General features: G+C 42.9%; 1 pseudogene; it reads right to left on the minus strand.

Moving 5' to 3' along the window:
- Nucleotides 1-1154: 1154 nt before the first annotated feature.
- LOC105481109 (Y-box-binding protein 1 pseudogene) lies at nt 1155-27502 on the minus strand (annotated as a pseudogene).
- Nucleotides 27503-27867: the final 365 nt, after the last annotated feature.

Consider the following 27867-nt stretch of genomic DNA (forward strand, 5'->3'; position numbering starts at 1 on the left):
GATTTTTATTCTCTGTACAAAGTAATCCCATTGGCTATTTATTATTATTAGTTAAGACCTTTATTAACAGGTGCTTGCAGTTTGTTGACTTTTTTGAAAACATCAAGTTGTAAACTTTTATTACAAATTAAAAATGAGGCCGGGCACGGTGGCTCAAGCCTGTAATCCCAGCACTTTGGGAGGCTGAGGCGGGTGGATCACGAGGTCAGGAGATCGAGACCATCCTGGCTAACATGGTGAAACCCCATCTGTACTAAAAATACAAAAACTAGCCGGGCGTGGTGGCGGGCACCTGTAGTCCCAGCTACTCGGAGGCTGAGGCGGGAGAATGGCGTGAACCCGGGAGGCGGAGCTTGCAGTGAGCCTAGATCGCGCCACTGCACTCCAGCCTGGGTGACACAGCGAGACTCCGTCTCACAAACAAACAAACAAACAAACAAATTAAAAATGAAGTTATTAAAAATCTCAACCTGACCAGACAGGAAACAATTTAAAAACCTTTAAAGGCATATTGAGAAAAAAAACAGGCTTAAAAAAAAACCACATTTGTTATGACCAAAAAGACACATCTTTAGGTAAAAATAATAAAAACCCCATGCTGCTTAGATAATACAGATAGTTCTATTTATCTGGTCAACGGGCAAAAAGCAAGCACTTAAGGTCTTCAGCTGCAATCTTTTGTTCATTTCCTATTGCTGGAATTTGATATTTCTTCTTGTTGGATGACTAAACTGGGTGATGGTAGAGATGGTAAGTCGGCATTTACTCAGCCCCGCCCTGCTCAGCCTCGGGAGCTGACGAATTCTCAGCTGGCAGATCGGCTGCTTTTGTCTCTTTGCCATCTTGTGGTTTAGGGTTTTCTTTTCTTTTCTGTTTTTCTTTTTCTTTTTCTTTTGAGACAGATCCTCGCTCTTGTCCCCCAGGCAGGAATGCGATGGCGCGACCTCTGCTCACTGCAACCTCTACCTCCCGAGTTCAGGCGATTCTCCTACCTCAGCCTTGAGAGTAGCTGGGACTACATACAGGGGCCTGTCACCATGCCTGGCTAATTTTTGTATTTTTAGTAGAGACAGGGTTTCACCATATTGGCCAGGCTGGTCTCGAATTCCTGACCCCAGGTCATCCACCCACCTCGGCCTCCCAAAATGCTGGGATTACAGGCGTGAGCCACCACGCCCGGTCTGTTTAGGGTTTTCTGGGCGTCTGCATCTGTAATTGAAGTTGCGGCGGTACCGACGTTGAGGTGGCTGCTGACCTTGGGTCTCACCTCTTTGATTTTCTTTATCCTCTTCATTGCTGTCCTCTCTAGGCTGTCTTTGGCAAGGAGGGCCCCTGCAGAATCGTGGTTTATGTCCCTGATACATACTCTGCCGCATCGATCTACCTTGTTCTCCGGCACCCTGGTTGTCAGCATTCTCCATCACTTCTCCCTGCACAGGAGGGTTGGAATACCGTGGCCCACGCCCATAGGGTCTCCGCATGTAGGAAGGTGGGAACCTTCGCCTGCGATAGGGCCAGTGTGGTGGGGCCTGGCCTTCGGGGGCACTCTCCTATCCCTCGTTCTTTCCCCCACTCTCACTATTCCTGTAATTTTGCTGGTAATTGGGTGGAGGACTCCTATGACGTGGATAGCATCTATAAGAGTTACGGTCTGCTGCATATTTACTACCTTGAACTGGAACACCACCAGGACCTATAATACGTGCTGCCTCCGCACCCTTTTCTCCTTCAACAACATCAGACTCCACAGTCTCTCCATCTCCTACACTGCGAAGGTACCTCCTGGGGTTTATTCTTCTTTTTGGCAGTCTGGGGTACAAATATATCTTCCTTAATGTCATTCCTGTATGAAACCATATCCGTTCCTTATGTTGAACCATTTTACTGTTTCCAAAACCTTAGTTGCGGTGACCTGCTTGTCCCCGCCGGCAGGTGCCGCTGATGTGAAGCCGCCTGGGCCACCGCTTCCTGCGCCGCTGCCCATAGTGCCTGGTGTTGTGTCACCCGCGCTGAGGGCGGGGACGGCGGGCAGCTGCTAGGTCTCGGCCTTGCTGCTGAAGGTTGCGGCGATGGTGACTGGGGCCGGCTGCGGCAGCTGCGGCTCCTCCCGGGGTGTGATGGTAACTAGCGCCGGAGGCGGCGGTGGGGGCTGCTCAGGGATCTCTGGGGTCCACTCTCCGCTCAGGCTACCGATTGAACTCTTGGCTCTCTTAAAAAGTTAGTGTGGCCGGGCGCGGTAGCTCACCCCTGTAATCCCAGCACTTTGGGAGGCCGAGGCGGGTGGATCGCCTGAGGTCAGGAGTTTGAGACCAGCCTGACCAACGCGGTGAAACCACGTCTCTACTAAAAAAAAAAAAAAAAAAAAATGGCTGGGCGTAGAAGCTTGCGCCTGTAATCCCAGCTACTCGGGAGGCTGAGGCACTCGGGAGGCTGAGGCAGGAGAATCGCTTGAACCTGGGAGGCCGAGGTTGCAGTGAGCCAAGATGGCGCCACTGCACGCCAGCCTGGACGACAAGAACGAGACTCCGTCTCCAAAAAAAAAAAAAGGTTAGTGTGCAGTCGTTTTGGACATGCTGAAGTGACTAAAATTGAGACTGACAAAAATAAGTGTATTAATCGTGGATCATAGCTCTTTTTCTAAACCTATTTTTGGACTGCCTTTTGCTCTAATAAAAAACAGGCTTACTTGGTGAAGTATTTGTTCAAAGACAGGTCTTTATGAGTAATCTTTGGAGGAAGATGAAGTGGGTTAATTTTACTTTAAAAGCTCTGTGGGATGCCAAAGCTGGTAGGATGTGCGAAAAGATGGGCTTATGGTATTTTAAAAATCAATTTGAAAAGAGTTGTGACTCGTATTTCTCATCCCAGTTAATATTCCTGAGTTTGAATTTTGTGAAAGATCGTTACAACGACTTAACTGAAACATGATCAGGCAGGTATTTCATATTCTGGTACATCCTTTATGATCATTCACTGGCTGACAGACTTCACATGTCGTTTCCCTGGGTCCAGGAACCTCCCTGCTGTTGTCAGCCTCCACTAAAAAATTTCAGTGTAAAATATAGACCTGATCCAGTCATGTTCCTGCTTAAAACATCCTTACTAGCTCTCCCACTTCTCCTAGAATAAATAAAGTCCAAAGACATTCCAGGCTTGCAAGAGCTGATCGTCAGTTGATCTGGTAAGCTTATTTTCTGTTTTTTTCACATCCTTTTTTTTTTCTTTTTTTGAGACAGAATTTCCCTCTGTCGCTCAGGCTGGAGTGTAATCCCGTGATCTCAGCTCATTGCAGCCTCCGCCTCCAGGTTCAAGTGATTCTGGTGCCTTAGCCTCCTGAGTAGCTGGGACTATAGGCGCATGCCATCGAACCCAGCTAATTTTTGGATTTTTAGTAGAGACGGGGTTTCACCATGTTGGCCAGGCTGGTCTTGAACTCCTGGCCTCATGTGGTCTGCTTGCCTCAGCCTCTCAGAGTGCTGAGATTACAGGTATGAGCCACCACACCTGGACACACATCCTCTACTTCCTCTTTTTCTTTCTTTCTCTTTTTAAAATTAAGGTGAAATTCAATAACATAGAATTAACCACTTAAACAAGCAATTTGTGACGTTTAGTACATTTACAATGTTGTGCAACTGATACTACTATCTAGTTGCAGAGCACTTTCACCACCCCAGAAGGAAACCCTGTACCATGAAGCAGTCACTCCACATTCTCTACTCCCTTAGCCCTTGGCAACCACCAATCTGCTTTCTGTCTCTATGGATTTGCCTATTCTGGATATTTCATATACATGGAATAATAATAATATTTGACCTTTTGTCTGGCTTCTTTCACTTAACATAATGTTTTCAAGGTTCATCCACATGGTCACATTTATGAGAACTTTATTCCTTTTTATGGCTGAGTAATATTCTGTTGTATGGATATATCATACAACTTGTTTATCCATTCATCCATTCATGGACATTGGGTTGTTTCTACCTTTTGGCCATTGTGAATGGTGTATGCATATCCATGTATACCGATCTTCAATCCTTTTGGGTATAAACCTGCAAATGGAGTTACGGGGGTGCACAGTAATTCTGTTTCACATTTTGAAGAACCATCAAACCATTTCCCCTCCTTTCTCTTATGTTCCAATAATACAGTACATTCAAGACAATTTTTGTCAAAGCACAATGATACGACGTCTTTAATTATAACAGGCTGTATAAGTACCCAAGGGCAAGGACTGTGTCATCTGTGAATCTCCAGCATCTGGCACACGGCTGCACAAAGGTGCTCAATAAATGTTTGTGGGATTGGATGGGTTACAGAGAGCTTTGTCCTTAGGGAAGATATGGTGTATGTAAGGCTTTGAATATGAGAAGAGCTAAGTGTGGGTAGGGGTAGGTAAGGCAGAAAAGACCTTGCCAACTCCTTTGAACAAAGGGAAAGGAAAAAGGTATGGTAGAATTAGTTCCCCTTAGACCTGGCTTCTCTTGCTGGCTTGCCTTTGATGAACTTATTGTAAATCTCTGGGAAGTTAAATTCCCCTCTGTCAATGAGAAGATTGAATATTTTAATGATATTTAATGTTTTTGTTTGCTTTAAGTTGTGGAAATATTCCCTGCCCCTCCCTTCCCCCCAACCCCAATATGAAGTCACAAATGAAAGATCAGTGTGGTTGGAGTGTGCGTTTGAGGGAAGGGAAGAGTGCAGGGCAGGGCATGGACCTGGCTCAACACCCTTCCTCTTTGTAGCCCCAAGGACCTTGGCAGGACTCCAAGACTCCAAGGTCCTGGCATTTTCTGAGCCCCCATCAATAGCCTACAAAGCTTCCATTCTAAAAAGATTAAGAAAGCATTAACAAACACAAGTACATATTATTGTGCAAAAAAGTATTTTTCCAAGTAGTAGAGGGGTCTTTGAGGATTTACATAGCAACTTAAACAAGAAAAGAACCAAAAGGTCTTTCTAAAAAAATTATAGTGAGTAGTACCCTTGGCTGAAAAGGCAGTTTCCAACCCCCTCCTCAACTCCTTACACTTAAAAAGAAAAGATATAGGGCAGATTACTTGAACAGAATTGTCAAACATTCTTATTTTCCTAGCTGAACGGATTCCTGCACCATGAGAGCATTTCCTCTGAAAATGTCCTGCTCTAAACCAAAGCTGAACATGTGAGTGGGCAGGTCGAGTCTTGTCTATATATTCCAGGTTTCCTTTTCTTTCTCTCTGTCTGCCTGGCTCTCTCTCTTCTGGTGAAATGACTTGGAATTATGACATCTACACTCTACTCTCACGTTGTCTTTTCTTTCTAGTTCTTTGCTTCTGAATTAATCTGAAAGATTAGGGCTTAGCCGAGTCCTCCAGATAACTTCCTGACACGCCAATTGTGTTGGCAAGCCTCACTGGTCCCTCAACAATGATCATTGCTGACACTTGACTTCCTTTGGTCCTGTTCAATTCTTTATTTCCACTGAAGCTCATTTGTAGGCAGCCCTTCTGCCCGAACTTCAAAATCTTCTATTTGTTCAGGTTGAGAGAAATTATTCAGGCAATGAGAGCGAGAGATGGTTTACACGGATGTCTGACTGAACCAAAACCACGTTGTTCTTATCATTATCGTTCCCACTTGCTGTCATAGAAGTGTAGTTTAAGCCATGATAACCACAAACATTATTCATATTCTACCATTAGCCCTCTCATTCACTTTTTGTGAGACTTCCTGAAATTCCAGAATTTCTCCTAAAAGGGAGTTCCTATGCAATGGCTGCCTCTTTTTGTATTAGAGCCGTGTTATAAACATAGAAAGGAATTTCAATTTTAATATAATATTCCTCTGATTTTCCTTCCTTAATGTTGACTTTCACTTCAAAATGGGCATAAATGTAAGCACTGTAATATTTTCATCATTTCTTTAAATGCAGTTTTTGAAAGGAACTTACAGTTTTCCGGAGGATGCCCACAGGATAATCCCTCTTGCTCCCCCATGATGCTGTTGGACTACTGGAGAATCGAATGCTGTAATCCTTTACATAGCACTTAAAAATGATTTAGAAAAGCTAAAGTCTGCCTTGAAAACCTCAGAACTTGTCTTAGAAATCTTGCCTCAATCGGCTTCCAAAGTGTAATGTAACATGATTATTTTCTTTTGGGGAAACCTGTGAAACAGGTCTTGGAGCTCCATTTAATGTGTCAGAGTTTTAATTGATTCTTTGCCGTGTCTGTCCACCCCATAATAGCAGCGCTAAGTGCAGGACGTGTTTTACAGGAATAGTCACCCCGAGCTTAGCTTGTTGTCACATAGCAGGCAGACAATTTCACAATGAAAATAAATCTGCTTCATGCCCTGAGAATTTCTTCCTGATGAAGTGTTCTTTGCCGATGTTGAGAGTGTGATCATTGATATCCGCCAGTTAACACTGATGTGATGTGGTTCCAGGGAAAACGTTGCTTTTCCTTGCCAGTTCTAGAAAAACAGTTTGGTTGACAAGAGGGGTACCATGGAACTCCGATCCTTGAGTTCATTTACTTTTCTCTTGCTTCTTGGACCACAAGATAGGAGTGATTCCCATGCCCTTATTATAATCTCATATAAAGTACCTTCACATATGTTATCTTACTTGATCCTCATGATAACATTGTAAGGAGGGCAGATCAGGTATCATTATCCCCACTTTACAAACCAGAAAACTGAAGTTCCAAGAAATTTGTAACCTACTCAAGGAACCACAGATAATAAGTGGCCCAGAAAGGACTAAAAAGTAGATGCTCTTTTTCATAATTACCATTTTCCTTGGAGAGCAGCCGAGACTGCTCCACCAAGAGCTTGCTACAGCAGAACCTCCCTACCCACATTCATTCATTCATTCATTCATTCATTCATTCAACAAACACTTGTAGTGAGTATGAATTTTGGGGTTCAGAATTCAGGTCTGTAAAACAAAGTTAGTTCTCTCTTTCTCTCTCTCTCTTTGTCTCTCTCTCTCTGTCTCTTTCTTTCTAGACGGAGTCTCGCTCTGTCACCTAGGCTGGAGTGCAGCGGCGCTATCTCAGCTCACTGCAATCTCTGCCTCCTGGGTTCAAGTGATTCTCCTGCCTCAGCCTCCTGAGTAGCTGGGACTACAGGTGCACACCACCACACCCGGCTAATTTTTGTTTTTTTTAGTAGGGACGGGGTTTCACCATATTGGTCAGGCTGGTCTCGAACTCCTAACCATGTGATCCACCTGCCTCGGCCTCCCAAAGTGCTGGGATTACAGGCATGAGCCACTGCACCTGGTCATATTTTTCTGTAACTTTAATTAAACTCTTTCTTGGGCACTCATTCCTCCTGATGGCAGAAACTTAGTCAACTCCAGGTTTTCTCATGCAGCTTAGGGATCTGCCCCTCTTCCCTTTCACCCTAGGTTTGTATATAAGTTCAAGCCGTTGAGTATGTGTGTGTTTGTGTGAGAGAGAGAGTAAGAGTGAGACAGAGACAGAGACAGAAACAGACACAGAGAACATCTGTTAATGACTCGTAATATCCCAAATTTATTTACCTAGCATGTTTCAGATTCCTGTTGGGTGGGGGTACACAGAGATGAGCAGCAGCATCCCTTCCTTAAAATGTTCAGTCTAGTGAGAGAAGAAGAGAAAGGAGAGTTTGGCCTTACAGTGGGATGCAGGCTAAGAGAGATCCCATGATCAAAACCAATGCAGTAGGGCTTGACTGATTGAAAGATGTGTAAGGTGACACTTGTACCTTCCTCAAAGATCTAAGCAAAGACTGTATGATTCTACAATTTCCCTGTTACCCAAGCTATTTGGTGTTCACAACATCGGGTAACTTATCAGAGCTCAGATTCAACTGGAAAGCCAAAAGAAACTTAATAATAAAACAATTATAATTTTGTATCTATGATCTCATTGGACCTTCTCTACCTCTGTGAGAACTAAAAAGGTTATTCCTCTGAGGCCTATACAAAATTAGCATTACTCAGTGGCCTCTTCTAGGCACCATTGCATGCTGAGAAATGGCAATCTGGCATTGCAAAATAATTTGAACTTTTACTTCTGTCTCTTAAAAAGGACTGAAGAGAGTATATCATTACATAAACTCTCTCCTCTTTCTTCTTTTATCTTCTCTTTCCTTTCTCCTCCCTTTCCCTTCCTATTTGTTCTGTCTCTCATCTATCAACCATCCATTCATCCATTCACCTGTCTCACACCCAGCTTCTCTTTCCCCAGTCCAAACTCACAGTCCAAATCTTTCAAGCTAACTTGGTTTTAAAAAAAAAAACATTCCTGTTTCAGTTTCCTCTAAAATTCTTTTTTTCTTTTTCTTTTCTTTTTCTTTCTTTTCTTCTTTTTTTTTCTTTTTTCTTTTTTTTTTTGAGACAGAATCTCACTCTGTCATCCAGCCTGGAGTGCAGTGGCACTATCTCGGGTCACTGCAACCTCCGCCTCTCAGGTTCAAGTCATTCTCCTGCCTCAGCCTCCTGAGTAGCTGAGATTACAGGTGCCCACCATCACACCCAGCTAATTTTTGTATTTTTAGTAGAGATGGGATTTCACCATGTTGGCCAGGTTGAACTCCTGACCTCAGGTGATCTGCCTGCCTCAGCCTCCCAAAGTGCTGGGATTACAGGCGTAAGCCACTGCTCCCAGCTCTTCTTTTTCTTCTCCTTCTCCTTCTCCTTCCCCTTTCCCTTTCCTTTCCCCAAGGAAAGACAGAACTTTCCTTGGTGGATAGAGAAGGAGAAGAGGTATGACTACAGTGTTTGCAAGTGTATCATTTTAGTCTCTCTCCAATCATTTTACAGATGGGAAAACTGAGGCCCAGAGAATAAAATAAACTGCCCAAAGTCACACAGCTGGTAAGTGACCGGACTGTGATTTAAATCTGGATCTCTGACACAAAGTTCTGTGTTCTTTCTACTCACAAGTGGAGTACATTCCTGGTTTCTACATAATATAAACAAGAGGAAAATTCACATAACTGATTTCTCCCCAACCCAAAGCAGTAAAGGAGAAGTCAGTTAATGAAAAAAAAATACATAAAGCCTAACATGAGAACCATGATTTTGGTTCTTGGTTTGGAGAAGGTGATGGCCACCTGCTGCCAGAAACGAGGCATGAACCAAGAGAGGCAGTGAGATGAAGGGAGCTGAGGGCACTGGATTTCTTGTTTTGATTCGTTTGTGTTTTTTTCTTTTTCTTTTTTTTGAGACAGGGTCTGGCTCTGTTGCCCAGGCTGGAGTGCAGTGGTGCGATCTCGGCTCACTGCAACTTCTGCCTCCCAGTTTTAAGCGATTCTCGTGCCTTGGCCTCCGAAGTAGCTGGGATTACAGGCACGCGCTACCACACCTGGCTAATTTTTGTATTTTTAGTACACTGTGTTGGCCAGCCTGGCCTTGAACTCCTGACCTCAGGTGATCCACCCGCTTTGGCCTCCCAAAGTGCTGGGATTACAGGTGTGAACTACTGCATCCGGCCTGTTTTTTTCTTTTAGATTCAGGGGGTACATGTGTAGGTTTGTTACCTGGAGGATATATTGTATGATGCTGAGGTTTGGACTTCTAATGATTCAGGTAGTGAACATAGTACCCAATAGGTAGGTTTTCAACCCTTCCTCCCCTCCCCTTCCCTTTTTTGGAATCCCCATGTTTATTGTTTCCATCTTTGTGCCTGAGTGTACCCAAAGGGCATTGAGTTTTAACAGTACTGGAATCATGGGTCCCAATAGTCTAGTGAGTTAAGTGTTCCAAGCCAGGGGGAAACTTGAGAGATCTGGGTTACTGATGAAGAAAAACATATCTATACCTGTCAAGCAGTGAGAATAGAAAGCCCCCAGGACTATTTTCTGATTTCAAAATAATACATAGACCTTATTAACTATTGAAATACAAAAGTGTATAGCAGAAAGTAAATAGCTCCTCTAACACCCCAACCCACGTACCAATGAAGGTCATAAGAAATCTTCCATATTTTTTTCCTGTACAAATACAGATACTTCTGGACTTACAATGGGGGTATGTGCCAGTAAACCCATAATAAGTTGAAAATGCAGTAAGTTGAAAATGCGTTTAATACACCTAACCTACTGAGCATCATAGCTTAGCCTAGCCTAACTTAAACATGCTCAGGACACTTACATAGCCTATAGTTGGGCAAAATCATTTATGACATGGTTTGGATCTGCTTCCCTGCCCAAATTGCATGTCAAATTATAATCCCCAATGTTAGAGTTGGGGCCTGATAGGAAGTGATTGGATCACGGAGCTAAATTCTCATGAATGGTTTAGCACCATCCCCCCTTGGTGTTGTATATTGAGAGAGTTCTTGTGAGATCTGGTTGTTTAAAAGTGAGTGGCACTTCCCCCTCTCTCCCCTCTCTCTCTTCCTGCTGCTCTGGCCACGTGACATGCAGGCTCCACTTTTGCCTTCCGCCACGATTGTAAGTTTCCTGATGCTTCCCCTGAAGCTGAGCAGATGCCAGCATCATGCTTCCTGTACAGCCTGTGGAACCAAGAGCCAATTAAAACTCTTTTCTTTATATATTACTCAATCTCAGGTATTTCTTCATAGCAATGCAAGAATGGCCCAATGCAGTCTGGTAACACAGTTCATGGTTGAGAATCTGTTGTTTACCCTGGTGATTGCATGGCTGATTGGGAGCTGTGGCTTGCTGCTGCTGCCTTGCCTTGTGAGAAAATATTATGCTGCATATTGCTAGCCTGAAAAAAGATCAAAATTGCAAATTTAAAGGATGATTTCTCCTAAATGCATATTGCTTTCACACTATTGTGAAATTGAAAATCTTGAGTCAATCATTGGAAGTCAGTAACCATCTATACTAATATGGTAGTAGAATAGTAGAATATTATTCACAATTTGTCTGAATTCAACTCTTTTAAATTTGTTAATTTTATTCCATGGCCTAGAATATCAACTATCTTGTTGAATGTTCCATGTGAACTGAAAAACAATGTATATTCTTCTGTTGTTGGGTGGCATGTTCTTGGCATGTTCTAAAAATGTCAATCAGATTAAGTTGATTGAGGCCGGGCTTGGTGGCTCACGCTTGTAATCCCAACATTGGGAGGCCAAGGTGGGTGGATCACTTGAGGCCAGGAGTTTGAGACCAGCCTGGCCAACATGGTGAAACCCCATCTCTACAAAAAATACAAAAATTAGCTGGGCATGGTGGTAGGCACCTGTAATCCCAGCTACTCAGGAGGCTGAGGCAGGAGAATTGCTTGAACCCGGGAGACAGAGGTTACAGTGGGCCGAGGTCTCACCACTGCACTCCAGCCTGAGTGACAGAGTGAGACTTTGTCTCAAAACAAACAAACAAACAAACAAACCCAAAATTAACTGGTTTGAGAGTGTTCAGTCTTACTACATCCTTACCAATCTTCTGTGCTTGTTCTATCAATTTCTGAGAGGGAAATGTGGAACCTTCCAAGTAGGATTGTAGATTCATCTATTTCTCCTTTCCATTCTATTATTATTTTTTTGCTTCATGTGTTTTCAGGATCTGTTTTAAATACATGTGCTTTTAGGATTGTGATGTCTTCCTTTTCCTGGTTAAAGTGACCAGTTGACACTTTTATTATTATGTAATGTCCCTCCTTTAGACCTGGTAATATTCTTTGTTCTGATGTCTACTCTATCTGATGTTAGCATAGCCATATTAGCTGTTTTTTGTTTGTTTGTTTGTTTTTGTTTTTGTTTTTTGAGACAGGGTCTTGCTCTCTTGCTCAGGCTGGAGTGCAGTGGTGTGATCACAGCTCACTATAGCCTTGGCCTCCTGGGCTCAAGTGATTTGCATAACAGACCTGGGGAAAAATCTAGTGAAGACAGAACCATTCTTTGCATGCTGGGCATGAGGGGTAGGGTGATGGGGAGGAAGAGGGGAGGAAGAGGTGTGCACCACTATGCCTGGCTCATTTTTAAATATTTTGTAGAGACAGGGTCTCACTACATTTTTCAGGCTGGTCTCAAACTGCTGGCCTCAAGAGATTCTCCCACCTCAGCCTCCCAAAGTGCTGGGATTACAGGTGTGAGCCACTGTGCCCTGCAGCTTTGTTTTGATTACTGTTCTGGTATATGTTTTCCTATTCTTTTACTTTTGACCTATCTATGTCTCTATGTTTAATTTTTTTTTTCTTTTCTGGGTGCTGTGGTGTGTGCCTGTAATCCCACCTACTTGAAAGGCAGAGGCAGGAGGATCCTTTGAGCCCTAGAGCTCAAGGCTAGCCTGAGCAAAATAGCAAGATTTGGTCTCTAAAAAATAAATAATTTAAGTCGGTTTCTTGTAGACAGTACATAGTTGGTTCTTTTTAAAAAATCCAGTCGGACGACCTCTTTTTTTTTTTTTTTTTTGAGAGGGAGTCTTGCTCTTGTCTCTCAGGCTGGAGTGCAGTGGTGCAATCTCCGCTCACTGCAAGCTCTGCCTCCCGAGTTCAAGTGATTTTCCTGCTTCAGCCTCCCTAGTAGCTGGGATTACAGGCTCACGCCACCATGCCTGGCTAATTTTTGTATTTTTGGTAGAGACGGGGTTTCACCATCTTGGCCAGGCTGGTCTTGAACTTCTGACCTCAGGCGACCTGCCTGCCTCAGTCTCCCAAAGTGCTGGGATTACAGGTGTGAGCCACCATGCCCCATGACCTCTATTTTTTTTTTTTTTTTGAGACAGCGTCTCGCTCTGTCGCCCAAGCTGGAGTGCAGTGGCCGGATCTCAGCTCACTGCAAGCTCCGCCTCCCGGGTTTATGCCATTCTCCTGCCTCAGCCTCCTGAGTAGCTGGGACTACAGGCACCCGGCACCTCGCCCGGCTAGTTTTTTGTATTTTTTAGTAGAGACGGGGTTTCACAGTGCTGGCCAGGATGGTCTCGATCTCCTGACCTCGTGATCCGCCCGTCTTGGCCTCGCAAAGTGCTGGGATTGCCGTGTTTAGACCATTTACATTTAGTATAATTATTGGTATATTTGGATTTAGGTCTGCTGTTTTATTACTTATTTTCTGTTTGCTCTTCTAGTTTTTTGCCCTGGGGTTCCCCTTTTCCTGCCCCCCCTTTTTTGGATTATTTAAGTATACTTAGTATTTTATTTCAATTTATCAATTGACTTTCTGGCTATATATATTTTTTGTATCTTATTTGTTTATTTACTTACTTTTTTTTTAGCATTTGCTCTAGGGAGTATAGTGTACATACCTGAACTTTTACAGTATATTTAGAATTAGTATTTTACTACTTTAGGTAAAATGTAGAAACCTTACAATCACATAGTTCTCTTTACCCTTCTCCTTTTATTTTATAGGTATCATATTTATTACATCTGCATATGTCAAAAACCCCACCAGACAATCCTATAATTTTTGCTTTCAATGGTCATGCATACTTTAAAAGATTAAGAGGAAAAAATAGTATTTTACATATCTTTATTTTTACCTTGTTTGCTGCTTTTCATTAATTCCTGAAGTTCCAAGTTTCCCGCTAGTATTATTTCCCTTTAGCCTGAAGAATTTCCTATAGCAAATGTTTTAAAGTCTATATGCTGATGATAACTTATTTTAGATTTCTTTCATCTGAGAATGTCTTTATTTCACTTTAATTCCTTTAAGATATTTTTACTGGAGGCCAGGCACATTGGCTCATACCTGTTATCCCAGCACTTTGGGAGGCCAAGGTGGGAGGATCTCTTGAGCCCAGGAATTAAAGACCAGCCCGGGCAACATAGTGAGACCCCAATTGCACAAAAAAGTAAAAAATTAGCCAGATGTGGTGGTACACACATGTAGTTCAAGCTACTTGGGAGGCTGAGGCAGGAGGATAGGTTGAGCCCAGGAGTTTGAGGCTACCATGAGCTGTGATTGCCGCTGCACTCCAGCCTGGATGACAGAGTGAGACTCTGTCTCAAAAAAATAAAAAAAGAGATTTTTCCCTGGATATGCAATTTTTGGTTGAAAGTTATTTTCTTTTAGCACTTTAAAGATGTTAATATAGCCACTGTGGTTTATAATGAGAAATCAATAGTCATTTGAATCATTGTTCTTCTAGAAGTAATTTATTTTTTTTCTCTAGACTCTTAAGATTTTACAATATATATATTTTTGTTGGTACAGTAAGTCTTCACAATGTTTTCTTGGAGGTAGTTACTTATAGTGACTTTAAGCAAAATGACATATGACAACATTAATTTTACCGTAGGCTAACTGAAATAAGTGAGTTAGGTTCCTTTGGTATATTTCTGATCACAAAAACATCATCAAACTTCCAAATAAAGGTCAAAACATTTCTAACATTAAACCCTGAAGTAAGTGTGAGCTATACATACATTTAAGAAAGATTAAGTAAAGGGGCTGGGCATGATGACTCATGCCTGTAACCCCAGCACTTTGGGAGGCCAAAGTGAGAGGATTACTTGAGTCGAGAAGTTTGAGACTAGCCTGGGCAATATAGTGAGACATCTCTATTAAAAACTAAAAAAAATTTTGCTGGGTGTGTGGCACACACCTGTAGTCCCAGGTACTCAGGAGGCTGAGGTGAGAGGATTGCTTGAACCCAAGAGGTCGAGGCTACAGTGAGCTGTGATGTGCCACTGTATTCCAGCCTGGGTGACAGAACAAGACCCTGTCTCAAAACAAAAAACAAACAAACGAACAAACACACAAGTAAGATACTTATTTACCCAGTTATTCCAGCTCAGGGTTGCATGTGGTTGGAAATTAACCTGGCAGCTCAGAGTGCAAAGTGGAAGCTGACCCCAGATGGGGTGCCATTCCACTGGAGGGTATATTCATACACACCCACATTCACTCATACTGAGACTATTTAGATATGCCAGTTAACCTAATATGGACAGCTTTGGGATGTGGAAGGAAACTGGAGTACTGGATCAAAAAACCCTTCAGATATGGGGAAAATGTATAGATTCCATACAGACAGTGGTCCCACCTGGAAATTAATTTTTTTTCTTTTCAACTTTATGATAAAATGACACTAAATGAAACATTATTTGAGGATGAACTGTATTTAGAAGTTTTATTATGATGTGTCTGGGCATGGTTTTCTTTGAATTTCTCTTGTTTGGAATTTACTGAGTTTCTTAAATCCGTAAATTTATGATTTTCAAGAAATTTGGGAAATTCTGGACACTATTTCTTTAAATGTTTTTTCTTTTCCAATCTCTTTTCTTCTTTTGGGAGTTCAATGACATGAACATTAAATCTTCTGGTATTGGCTTTTTTTGTTTTTTTGTTTTTTTGAGACAGGATCTTGCTCTGTTGCCCAGGCTGGTGTGCAGTGATGTCATCATGGTTCACTGCAGCCTTGAACTCCTAGGCTTAGGTGATCCTCCCACCTCAGTCTCCTGGGTAGCTGGGACTACAGGTGCATGCCACTAAGCCCAGCTAATTTTTTGTAATTTTTTTGCAGAGATTGGGATCTGCCATGTTGCCCAAGCTGGTCTTGAACTCATGGGCTCAAGAGATCCACCTGTCTTGGCTTCCTAAAGTGCTGGGATTACGAGGCATGAGGCACTATGTCTGTCCACCTTTCGATATTGTTTCACAAGTCTCTATGGCTCTGTCCATTATTTTTCAATCTTTATTTCTTCTATTATTCAGATTAGATAATTTCTATGCATCTGTTTTCACGTTCACTGACTTATTTCTGTCATCTCCATTCTGCTGTGGAATCTATCTAGTGAATCATCTGTTTCAGATTACATATTTTTAAATTTCAGCATTTCCATTTGGTTCTTTTTATAGGATTTATTTCTCTGCTGATAATTTTTACCTTGCTGTTAATTTCAAGAGTGTTCACCTTTATCTCATGGACTACGGTTATGATAGTTGCTTTAATATCTTTGTTTGATAATACAACATCTGGGTCATCTAAGGGTTGGTATCTTTTTTCTTTCTTTCTTTTTTTTATTGTAGAATACTCTAAAGTTTATTGTCTTTTATTTTTATTTTTTAAATATATATATATATTTATTATTATTATTATACTTTAAGTTCTAGGGTACATGTGCATAACATGCAGGTTTGTTACATATGTATACTTGTGCCATGTTGGTGTGCTGCACCCATCAATTCGTCAGCACCCATCAACTCGTCATTTACATCAGGTATAACTCCCAATGCAATCCCTCCCTCCTGCCCCCTCCCCATGATAGGTATCTTTTTTCTTTCCGTTGAGAATTAGACATGTTTTTCTTCTTTTTTCTATACTGAGTAATTTTGGATTGTATTCTGGGCCATTTTAAAATATTATTTTATAAGACTCTGGGTCTCATTAAAATCTATAGAAAATGTTGATTTTTATGTTCCAGCAGATCCCATTAGGTTCAAATTGCAAGTTCTTCATCCCCTTCAATGGGTGGTTGTTCCAATGTAAATTTTTTTTTCAAACTTTGCTGCGGTGTTTTGGGTCTGTCTAATTAATCACTCAAGCCTCATATTAACCCCTAATTGTTTGTGCCACTTAGGGGTTAATATTAAACTTGGGATATTAAATAATAATTCAGTTCCCATAGCCTTTTCTGTGTTGCTCTGGGTCTTTCCTGTGTATGCACAGCTCAAGATTAAGCCTGGGACTTGTGCAGTCTCATACACAGAATTAGGGAATTCCTTTCCCCTTTGACCCAGCTCACAGAGGACCTTTTTTTTTTTTTTTTCTGATGCTCTGGCCAGTAAAATAGGGTTTTACTTAGGGTTTTAAATCCGTTATACCATTGCTGCTGTAACACGGCTCCATGACTGGACCCACAGTGTCAAGGCAAAGAAGCAAAAGGAGAAAGAGAGAAAAACAACAACAGGGATTCTTCTCACATATTTCGACTACAGGGGCCTTTTTCCCCAATTACGCTGGCCAGAGAAACATTTTGGGCTGCCTGCACTGCCACCACAACAGTTCTATGACTGGGCATAAGAGAAAAGAGAAAAGGGAGGGAAACTTGGGAAACATATTTTTGTTTGGTTTCCTGCTCCAAATTTGACTCCCATTCCCTATCTGTATGCTTTTGTTTAGTTTTCAGGTAACTGCTTTTTATATTTAGTTCATAATTTTTAGTTGTAACTAGAGATTAGGGAGAGATAGGATATAGTGGGCTTTCTTCATTTTGTCTGGTACCTGAAGTCCTCCTAATACTTTTCATGTTTCATCTTTTTACCTTTAAAACTTTGATCCTTCTGGAATTTATTTTGGTGCAAGTAGTAATGTAGTGTTATTATTATTAATGTGGTTCTTCTTATTGTTATAGGAAATATTTGGCAGAATAGTAAATTAGGAGCCTTAGTGGAAGGGCAGTTAGAGCAGTCTGGGTTCAAGTGGCTCTACTACTTGTAAGTTTATGACCTTGACCATAACCTCTCCTAATCTGTTTTTTCATTGAGATAGTAGGGATAATGATAATATCTGCCTCATGGAATTGCTGTATTAAGTGAGTATTAAGTGAGACAATGCTAGTAAAATATTTTTTACTGAATCTGGCACCCAGTAGGGGCTTAACAAGTGGCAGTTGTTATGGTCATGACATGGTGATAATTATTGTTATGCTGTGTAATAAGACCTAGTCACCACACTATGAGTCAGGCCACCACACTGAAGCCTTGGGAAGATGTTTCTTAGCTACAGTACATACTTGAAACAAGCCAGAAGCTGCTCTGTATCTCAAAATGTATGTGAAGTCTGAATCAATGAGATAAGTTTGAGTTTGTAGGATCAAGAAATATCACTGGGAAATGGAGGATGCTGTAGATAACACCATTCACACCTCACTCAGTTGATGTTAGTAGATAAGGAAAATGAAGACTCCTAAATTTTCTAAGATAGTGTTTTGCAAAGTAGGATCAGAATCAACTGGTATACTTGTTAAGATGCAGATTCTTGGGCCCTACTCCTGACCTAAGAAATCGTAACTGTGGGTAGAGCCGGGAGACCTGCATTTAATAGGCTTCCCAGGTAATTCTTTCGTGCATCAAAGTGTGAGAAATACTTTTCTAGAAAGAAAAGGGAAAAAAGTGGGTGTAGGGTGGGAAGAGGAAAAAGAAAGGAAAGAAAGAGACAAAGCAGGAGGAGAAAAAGAGGAGAGGAGGGCTACTACTGAATTAGAGTAGATGAGCATCCTACCTTTCTAAATCTTCATGGGCCCACTGTTAACTACCATAATAAAATACAACCTGAATCCCAGTTCTCCCGATTCACAGATCACTCAAAGATCCATTTAGTTAACCAAAAGTTTTTGAGTCTGGCTGTGTATCAGAATACTGGTGAGAGACAGAGGAAAAAGACACATCGTCTACTGTTGGAGAAGGACTCACACTCATACTCCACAGCCAACCAGAATTCAATATGGTGGTGCTGTGATAGAGATATGCATTGGGCACAAATGGAAGACTGAACTAGTGGCACCAAACTCAGACTGGGGGAGATCAAGAAATGGCTTCTAGGAGGAGAGGTGCCTGGGCTGAGTCTTATGGAGAGTAATCATTCATTAGGAAGAAGGGAAAATATTAGAAGCAAAAGAGGAGAGTGGGAGGTACTCACAGGGAGAAACAGCAGGATATGTCTAGGGAGATGTTGGCTCAGTGTGAGCGGGGAGGCTATATGGTGAGAATAGTGGTCAGTAGCCAACATTCCCATATTAGGAGCCACATCACAAATACCCTGTGGACTGTGTCAAGAAATTTGATGAATGAGGAACCATGAAAGAGCGGAAGCAAAGGGTGACTTGGTAAGCTTTTCATTAGGACTTAATTTTTTTTCAAAATGGAAAAATAGCTTTATTGATTGTTTTTTCTGATTATAAGGGTAACGGACGCCAATTGTAGAAATAAAAAGATAATATAGAAATATATAAAGAAGAAATTAAAAGTCACTTGGAATTCCAACAGCCAGAGAAAACCTGCAAACCTAAATAAGTTTGTTTATCCTTCCAGACATTTCTCTAGGTATATATCCAACCACATGCACATACACATACACATAACACATTAATTTTTTTTTTTTTTTAGACAGTATCACTGTGTTGCCCAGGCTGGAGTGCAGTGGCTCAATCTCGGCTCACTGCATCCTCTGCCTCCTGGGTTCAAGTGATTCTCTGCCTCAGCATCCAAGTAGCTGGGACTACAGGTACATGCCACCACACCTGGCTAATTTTTTTATTTTTTGTAGAGAAGGGGTTTCCCTATGTTGGCCAGGCTGGTCTTGAACTCCTAGCCTCAAGTGATCGGCCTCTGAAAGCGCTGGAATTACAGGCATGATCCACTGTGCCTGGCCATATAACACATTTTTAAATGAAGTCATTTCACATGTGTTGTGAAATACTGCCTTTCAATCCTTTTTCACTTGACAATATTTAGTGGACATCTTTCCCTGTCAATAAATGTAGATTTAAACCTTAATCATAATTTCTGCTGTCTCTTTTGCTCACTTTTGACTTGCTCCTCATTCCTTTTCCAGGTGTGGGCTTTCCATTTGACCTCACTCCAAGTGTTAGCTTCCTGCTTTGTTCCTTTGTGTCTTCTTGCCCACCACCTCTTCAGTTCCCAAGTCCCTTGCTTTGTCTCCAAAGTCATAGCAATTTTGTTCTGAGTAATGCTCTTCCTGTCCTATTGCTCATCTGCTTAATGCTTCCTTTCTGTCCTAGGTGTTCAGGATGAAGTCTCAACTTTCCTAGGCTGACCCTGGTAGCTCTCTTGTCAACCCCTCCAGCCTTCTCTCCCATCACCTGCAACCACCTCTCCCTGACTGTTGTCCCTGATTTATGGCACAGCAATGTCGAACTGCTTCTTTTTCCTATTTCTTGCTTCCCTGCTATTCCTCATGCTATTCCCGCTGCCTGCAATTCCTTCATTCCCCAAAGTATCTGGTTGACCTGACTAACTCTGATTCATCCTCTAAGACTCTACCAGAGGTATCCCTGACACAGTGTAGCCTGGATGATCTGCACCTCCTGTGTCCTCCAAGGATACTGTTTCTCTTTGTTGTTAGCAGGTTGTATTAGAATTATCTCGTGTGTGTCTGTCTTCCTTATTGGCTTGTAAGCTCCTTGACTCATTCAATTTTGTCTTCCTAGAGCCTCAAATGTAATTGGTATGTGTTTGTTGAATGAAGAAACTTGAGTCTTTGCGGAAGGGATTCTCTGGTGCCAGCTGTCAAACTCTTCCCATGCTACTGGCCCTGGTGGTTCAGATCTCTGTCCTGTGGTTTCTACTTAGACTTCTGCTGATTGCCTCTATCTCCTGCCTACATGGGCACCTGGATCTCATACTTAGTTTGGATCTTGGCTTGTAATGCTCAGTTCCTGCCTCTTCCTTTGTTCTTGTGCGAATCTAGTAATTTAGTCTTATATGTCTAACCCCTCCCTGTAAACTGATTATCCCCTGTCATCTGGATCTGCCTGAATTTCAAAGCCCAGGACTCTCCATCCAGTCTACTTTGTCACCTCAAAAAAAACCTATCACCTCCAAATTCCCTGGTTATAATCTGCAGACATTAAACATTATTGTAAATTTTATATGAGTATAATAACACCTTGACAAAAACATCCTTCAACACAAAACAACAAATCTGTGCATTTGTGTGGTTATGTGACATTTACAAGATGCTGTTGTACAATTTATTTCATTCAATTCTCATAAAAACTTTGATAATAACTTTGTGAATTATTATCCCCATTTTACAGATGAGGAAACTGAGGCTTACTGCAGTTAAATGACTTGCTTGAGGCCTCCTGGTCAGGGAATGACAGAGCATGGACCTTAGTGGAGATCTTTGACTCTAGGACTTTGAACTCTTTGGAGTTCACCATGACAGTAAAGCATTTGACATATTTGATGAAAAACAGATGTATCTGATTGTGAAGCCTCAAACATGCCCTGTTTAACTTGATTCTCTCTATTACTGTGACACTGTGAGCACAGCTTTTTAAAATTTTTTATTATTTATTTATTTGTTTATTTATTTTTGAGGTCTTGCATTGTTGTCTGGGCTGGAGTGCAATGGCATGATCTCGGCTCACTGCAACCTCTGCCTCCTGGGTTCAAGTGATTCTCCTGCCTCAGCCTCCCGAGTAGCTGCAATTACAAGTGTGCACCACCACACCCAGCTAATTTTTATTTTTTTATTTTTTACTAGAGATGGGGTTTCACTACATTGGCCAGGCTGATCTTGAACTCCTGGCTTCAAGTGATCCACCCACCTCAGCCTCCCAAAGTGCTGAGATTATAGACATGAGCCACCATGGCCTGCCTTGCAAACATCTTTTAACTCACAATCCAAAAGGAGATAGACAAAAATATCAGGGAAGGGCTTTGACTGGTCTCGTTCAGGTCGTGTGTCTGTGCCTGTAGCTGGAGGTCAGAGTACTGCAGTTGAGAGCCCCACGAGAATCCCAAGGAATGGGAAGGTGCATGTCCTCTACAAAGCAGGAGAGTCAGTTACCAAAATAAGGACACAAAGGACTCTGGTTAGACCCAAATAGGACATCTTCTGTAGCCAGAATTTCTCTTATCTTCATGCTTTAAATTCATTAAAACATGGGATTAGAGTGGGGCACAGACATTTACTATCCTAGTTTCTCCTTGGATGTACTCAAATTTGTCAATATCCCTCTCATAATGTGACCCTCTACTCTGAATGTAATCTGCTGTTCCTCAAGTGGTCTGATATGCACACAGCATAACAGACCCATTGCTGTCCTTGTTCTCAACATGGCTATCATAGTGTTAGGCCCAGAGTAGATGCCCAATAAATAGTGAATAAAAAGAAGGATAAACGTGATTCTCAGGCCAATCCTGCCTAAACACTTCTCTCAAAGGCAGATAAGGAGGCCTTTGTGAGATCAATAATATGCAGCAGAGGAGATGCGACCAGCTGGACTGAGAATGTGGGAGTGCTGTGGGAGGCTTCAGCTGGCATACCTCACCAGGTGTGCCTGGCATGACTGCTTCCAGGGAGTACTCTGCCCTCCTTTAAACTTTTGGTTCATCGGAATAAACTGTTCCTCCCTAAAGACAGCAACATTGGAAGACGAAGATATTTGTGAAACAAAACTAAAAAAATACATATCCTTTTCTTGTCTAGGACTTTGACTGCAAGTGACAAAAAACCTCAAATGACAGTAAACTAAATATGATAGATTATTTATCATTTGAACAAAGTTCAGAGGTAAGAAATCAAGGCTGGAATGGCAGCTCCACAATCACTGGGGAGCCAGGCTTGCTCTTTCTTGTTTCTCCCATCTTGTTGGTCTGTCCAAGGTGATGGCGTAAGTTCTGACCGTCATGCTAACATCCTTTTTAGTAGAAAACTCAGTTTACACCAGATAAATAAAAGGGATGAAAGAAGAAAGGGGGTGAAGACATGTTCCAGTGGTCTTTTAATACTTCCAGACAGCTTCACAATGCTCTCATTTACATTTCACAGCTGAAACTTAGCTTTAGGTAAGAGGGAGGCTGAGGAGTGTGGTCTTTATTCCAAGCAGCTTAGTGCTCTGCTAAAGTTGGAATCTCTATTACTATGCAAGAGACAGGAAATGGATATTGACCTAGGCAACTAGGATCTCTGTCAATGATTCCAGAAAGAAAAAGGCAATTTAAAAATGTAAAGGCAAAGGTGGGAAAACAGACGTGTCCTTCTGTGGTCTGTGTTACATTCCTGGTGGGGGTTTTGTGAAAGAAGGCTTCATTTCATCAGTCATGCTCCTGCCCAAGGCATCTTCTACAAAGTTAACCTGATCAGATCCAGGATATGATCCTGGTTTCCTATAAGCGAGACTCCCCAGCATGGTATGCAAGGCATTCTGTGCGTGTCCCAGTTCTACCTCCCTAGCTTTAGCAATCGCCACTCTCCTGCACGACAGCCACACCCAGCTCCTTGTCATTTCAAAACATGCTCAGGCCAGTTGTTTCTCTCTGTATATACAGGCAGTTCCTGGTGCCTGGAATGTACTTTCCTCCCCTCTTTGAACCAAAATTCCCCAGCATCGAGTTTGCAAATTGAAATTTTTCTTATCAACTTGTAGGGGTTCTTTTTATAGTTAATAGAATAGGTGTGAATATAGGCTATCAATGTGTGACTCTTTAGCAAACGTTTACAAATACCTTTTCTTTCAGTCTGCCTTTCTTCCAAAATATTTTCCTCATCCACCTGCTCTTCCTAGAGGCTCTTGGTCTGATTTTCAGGCAGAAAAACGGACTCTAGTGCCTACTCCTTGTGGTTCCAATGGCTTAAAGCATGTACCAACTTTCTAGTTGGCGAGAAAAGGACTAGAGTCACATGGAAAGAATTTCTTCCTTCAGACGATGTGTCCACTGGAAACCTCCTGTCTGAGTCTGATATGGAAGAGGCAAACCTAGAGGAAAGGAAAAGAGAAGATAACCATCAGGATCCCTCAACTGGCTGGTCACTGCAGCCTGCAGCCTGGAATTACCTGCTCAATGCTAGGTTAGGAAGAACTTTGGCATCTGGACTTCCACTTTATCATGGGCCATCTGGCTAGAAAGCAACTGAAAGCAGAGACAGCATCCTTTCTCCATACCTGGGCAGCGTTGGGGATTGTGGCTGTGAAGGCAGAGGCAACCCAGATTAAATGCCTTCTACATGGAAGACCAGCAGGCCATGTGCTGGGCAAATCCTTTCAGCAGTTTATTTATAGAAAGGAACCACATGATAGCTGATCAGAGAATGAAGGTGCTTTTCCAGACATAAGATTTGAGTGTAGAGAGGCCTTCGGAAAACTTGACCTTTGTCAACCTCTGCAACCCCAGAAGCTAGTAGAGGTCTTGTTTCCAGGGACAATTAGCCACAGCACAGCGTGGGGCCCAGGAGGACACTGATTCCTGAGAAACATCAGCCATGTCCAGGCTGAGACTGAGACAACCTGCCCCTTGGCTGGGGACCTCGCTCATGGCAGTTCTCCTGCTAGATAGCCAGTGTGCACGGGGAGGCCCAAGCCCACACAATCATGTTCTTAGCATGCAAATCTCATTTTTTACTTGTGTCAGTGGCGAGGGGTCCAGTCACACTCTTGGAGACTGGAGAAAGCTGGAAGCAAGGAAAGAAAAAGTCAGGGTAAGCGGCCCTGAAAAGCACAGTGTGCTACTTTAGTGAATGGATTGCGTAGGGGGAGGGCAGTGAGGCGAGGCAGCGGCCCAGTTCCTTGCCCAAGTGTATGAATAACAAGCTTCAGACTACAAGGCTGTTCCAGAAAATTTGCCCTGAGGGTGGAAATGTTTTAAGTCTACGTGCTCTGACGTGGGGGCCACTAGCTACTTATGGCTCTTGAGCTCCTGGAACGTGACTATGACAACGAGGAAGTGTATTTTACATTTTACTTAATGTTAATTAATTTAGACTTCAATATAAATAGCTACTGTAGTGGCTAGGGGCTGCCATACTGGACTGCAAAGTACCAGAGAACAGGGGACAGGAATTTGGGCTTTAGAGTAAAACAGAGAGTCTTGCCTCCCTCCCTAGCTATGCCTGTGAGCTCAGATAAGCCATTAGACCTCTTTGTGCTTTAGTTTTCTCTTATTTAAAACAGGGCTGATGGTACCAGTCTCTTTGCCCTAGTGCCTGCAGGTAGAGGTGCCCAATAGTAGATTGGCTCCTATTTACAGACACCTATTCAAATTCCTACGCACTCAACAACCATCATTTAGACAACTCTGTTCCAGTACTGAGAATCCCCAACTGTAGGTCAAGGTATAGCTGCCGGGAACTTTCCAGGTTCTATAGGAAGCCACTGGGGCTGGAGGCAGGAATGAGGAAATGGTTTCTGAGAAACCAGTCTCCTGTTTGGAAGGATCCAGGTTCATGGACTCCTGTATCTCTGATGATGGAAAAAAGGGTCCCAAGGAGCTTTCCCAGGAAGCAACCATCTTAGGATGCTCAGTTCTGGGCAGACTCCTTTCATGAGATTTGTCTCCAAGACCAAGTTGAGTGCTGCGCAAGAGACTTTGAGAAACTCTAATGAGACCTCAGGGGGCAATTGGACCGGGGGAGGTTGGAGAGGGAGGTGTTGGGATCCATGTCCAGTGAGTCTTACTTGAAGGAAAGGGGCCATGATACCATAGGTTGGAGATAGGTTCCTGCTTCCCAGGCCTGTGGCATTGTCCATGAAACAGGAAGGAAAGACTGATCACAGGCACCCAAGGCATCAGTGATGGTACTAGTCCCTGGCTTACAAAGTGAGCTTCCAGGGCAGAAGGCCTGTGCCCACTGGCTGCCAGGGAGGAGGTGGGTACAGAGGAGCCAAAAGCCTGGGAAGATTTCAAGGTCGAATCCAATTTCCTGCCTCTCACTGTGAACTGGAAAGCAAACGCCTAGCCTGGCTTATTCAGGAAAGATACAGAGAGAGGACAAGATTTCACAACTTAGTGTTTTCTCAAATTTCTGAACTCCAGCCTCATTGCCTGTAGGTGACCTTCAGTGTGTCCCCAGGGGCTGGGAGCTGGGTCCCGTGTTAGGCCCCCATGACTGTGGGAGGCAGTGATGTCACTGGTCTCCTGTTTCCGTATCTTCTCTAATCAGCATGCCTTGCGAGTTTGGTGTTCCCGGGAAGCCACTCCTCTCACGGCACTGCCTGGCAGCCTGCTGTCTCCTCTCGTCCTCATTCCAGGGCGCTCTGATGCTTACATTCCCATGGGGTCCCCAGCCACATATCATACCTCTCATCTCTCCCCTTAGGTCCTCATTCAGGATAATCTTTCATCTGCTATGTTCTCTGCTAAGAATGTCCTTCTTTCCCGAATGCTGTCCCTTTGCTGAAATACATCTCTCTGCTTTTCTGAAAACTTTTCCTACGCTCTGGCCTGAATTCCTCTCTCCTTCCTTGGACTTCTTCAACACTTGTATTTTGACCCTATATCACTCAGGAGGACATTTGGTTCTACATAAGGAAGCACCTCATTAGTCCTGCTGTCATAAAATCCTCCCCGTCCCCACTACCCGTCCACGTCCCCCACCAAATCCAGCCTCACTGAGGGGTGCTGAGAGCCTGCAGATTAGGTGCAGTTTCTTCTCAGGAAAGGGCTTAAAATGTTTCTCCTACATGCTCATGCAGGCTGCCCAGTGAAGCTTCCAGGGTTCTCAGGAAAGGGCTTAAAATGTTTCTCCTACATGCTCATGCAGGCTGCCCAGTGAAGCCTCCAGGGTTGATACCGGGGAGCAAGAAAATCAGAGCACCCTCAGGGGGTTGAGGCAGGAGACTGAGAACCCCCTATGTCTTACTAGATCCTCAGTGTGGCCCTCCAGGACATTGAATCCAGCCAATGCCATCAGGATAAAAGCCCAGACAGTGACAACACCTGGCAAAATTGGAGTCATTGCCTGCATTAGTATACCAAAGACATGGGTCAAAAATGGCAATTTCAGCTGCAAGTTTCTTCTTTTCTCTGGCAGCAGTGTACTACCAGGTTCAGTTGTTTCTTGATCCCAATCCTGGGCCTGAAGGGTAAAGCTACGTTGTCAACACAGAGAAGGGTGTCTGTCTGTTTTCATTAATAGGAGAGCATGCGTCTCATTCGTTAAAAAGTTGTTCACATGTAAGACATAGTATAGCCTAGATCAGGGAAAAGGTTCCCCTCTGCTTTATAATTGATTATGACGGGGTGAGGGTGGGAATAATAATTAGAATAACATTCAGGCTTGGGTTCAAATTTCTCCCCTATTATTTCCTAGTTGGGTGAGTGATTCCATGTCTCTGAGCCTCAATGTCCTCATCTGTAAAATGGGAATAATAATGGTAACTACCTTACAGAATGTTGCGAGGATTAAGTGAAATCATGCATTTCAGACACTACTGAGTACAGTTCTTGGGACGGGGTTAAATGCTCAGTAAGTATTAGCTATTATTGATATTATTGGGAGAGCAGTATCAATCATCAGATAAATCTATGGTATTAGAGTATAGACACTTATTAGGTTTCAGCAGTAGGTACATGAAATGTACTTGGTTAGAAGACTGTGCGGTTTTGGCTTTCTTGTGACCACAGAAGTGAAATGAACCAAGGACACCAGTGGAATCTGACCTTAGGGTCTTTGATAAGGACAGATGGCCTGAGTGCCCCTTCTGGTTGCCTGTTTTTGAGTTTCTTCCTTGTGCTAATGACATCATGCAGAGCGAAGCCATGCACAGAGAAGTAAACAGCGGTCAGAGGCTGAGCACCAGGCGGCTCACAGGCCCCACCTGGAGGAAGGGGTTGGGTAGAGTTGGAAGTGGATGGAAGGGGCCAGTGACTGAAATTACCTGAGGAAGAATGTGAGTTCCAGATAAAGGGAAGCCCTGGGCCTGGAGTTTGAAAGCCTCTTAAACAGGTACCTGCCTGTACTTTCTCCTCCAGGCATGGCTGAGACCTGCGAAAATCAGCCTCATTCCCTGGTTCCTCCTGCTTGCCTGTGCTCTGGCGGAAAGAACACTCTTGAGTTGCGAGACGGTAGCAGTTACTGCTCTAGTGGCTCCTGTGAGAGGGCTTAGGTTGCCAGTGACCAGGGCAGTCTGCTGCCTTGTCATGTTCCCTGCCCTTTGCCAGTTCTAAAGAGGGAAAGGAAGCCAACAGTATTATTAGTGCGGCCATTGTTGTTACTGGCACCACCACCACTTTCAGTTGTAACCTGGGCAAGGGCATTGGCTAGATCATAAAACTACCTTCAAGTATTCATATTCGTCTAATTAGATCAAAGAAGAAAAGAGAAGAAAAAAAAAAAAACACTAATGAGCAATGAGAGACCGGAATGAACACTGAAGTCCATTTATTCAGAAGCAAAGGTCAGAGAAGGCAATGAGATGTGGTCAAGACAGGAAACTGCCCGGCAGGATACAATACTCCTTGTCTTCCTTGTTTCCTGCCTCCTGGCCTAAGACTATTGTCAATGGGC

This window comes from Macaca nemestrina, chromosome 14 (genome assembly GCF_043159975.1).
Source record: "Macaca nemestrina isolate mMacNem1 chromosome 14, mMacNem.hap1, whole genome shotgun sequence".
Taxonomy (NCBI): domain Eukaryota; kingdom Metazoa; phylum Chordata; class Mammalia; order Primates; family Cercopithecidae; genus Macaca; species Macaca nemestrina.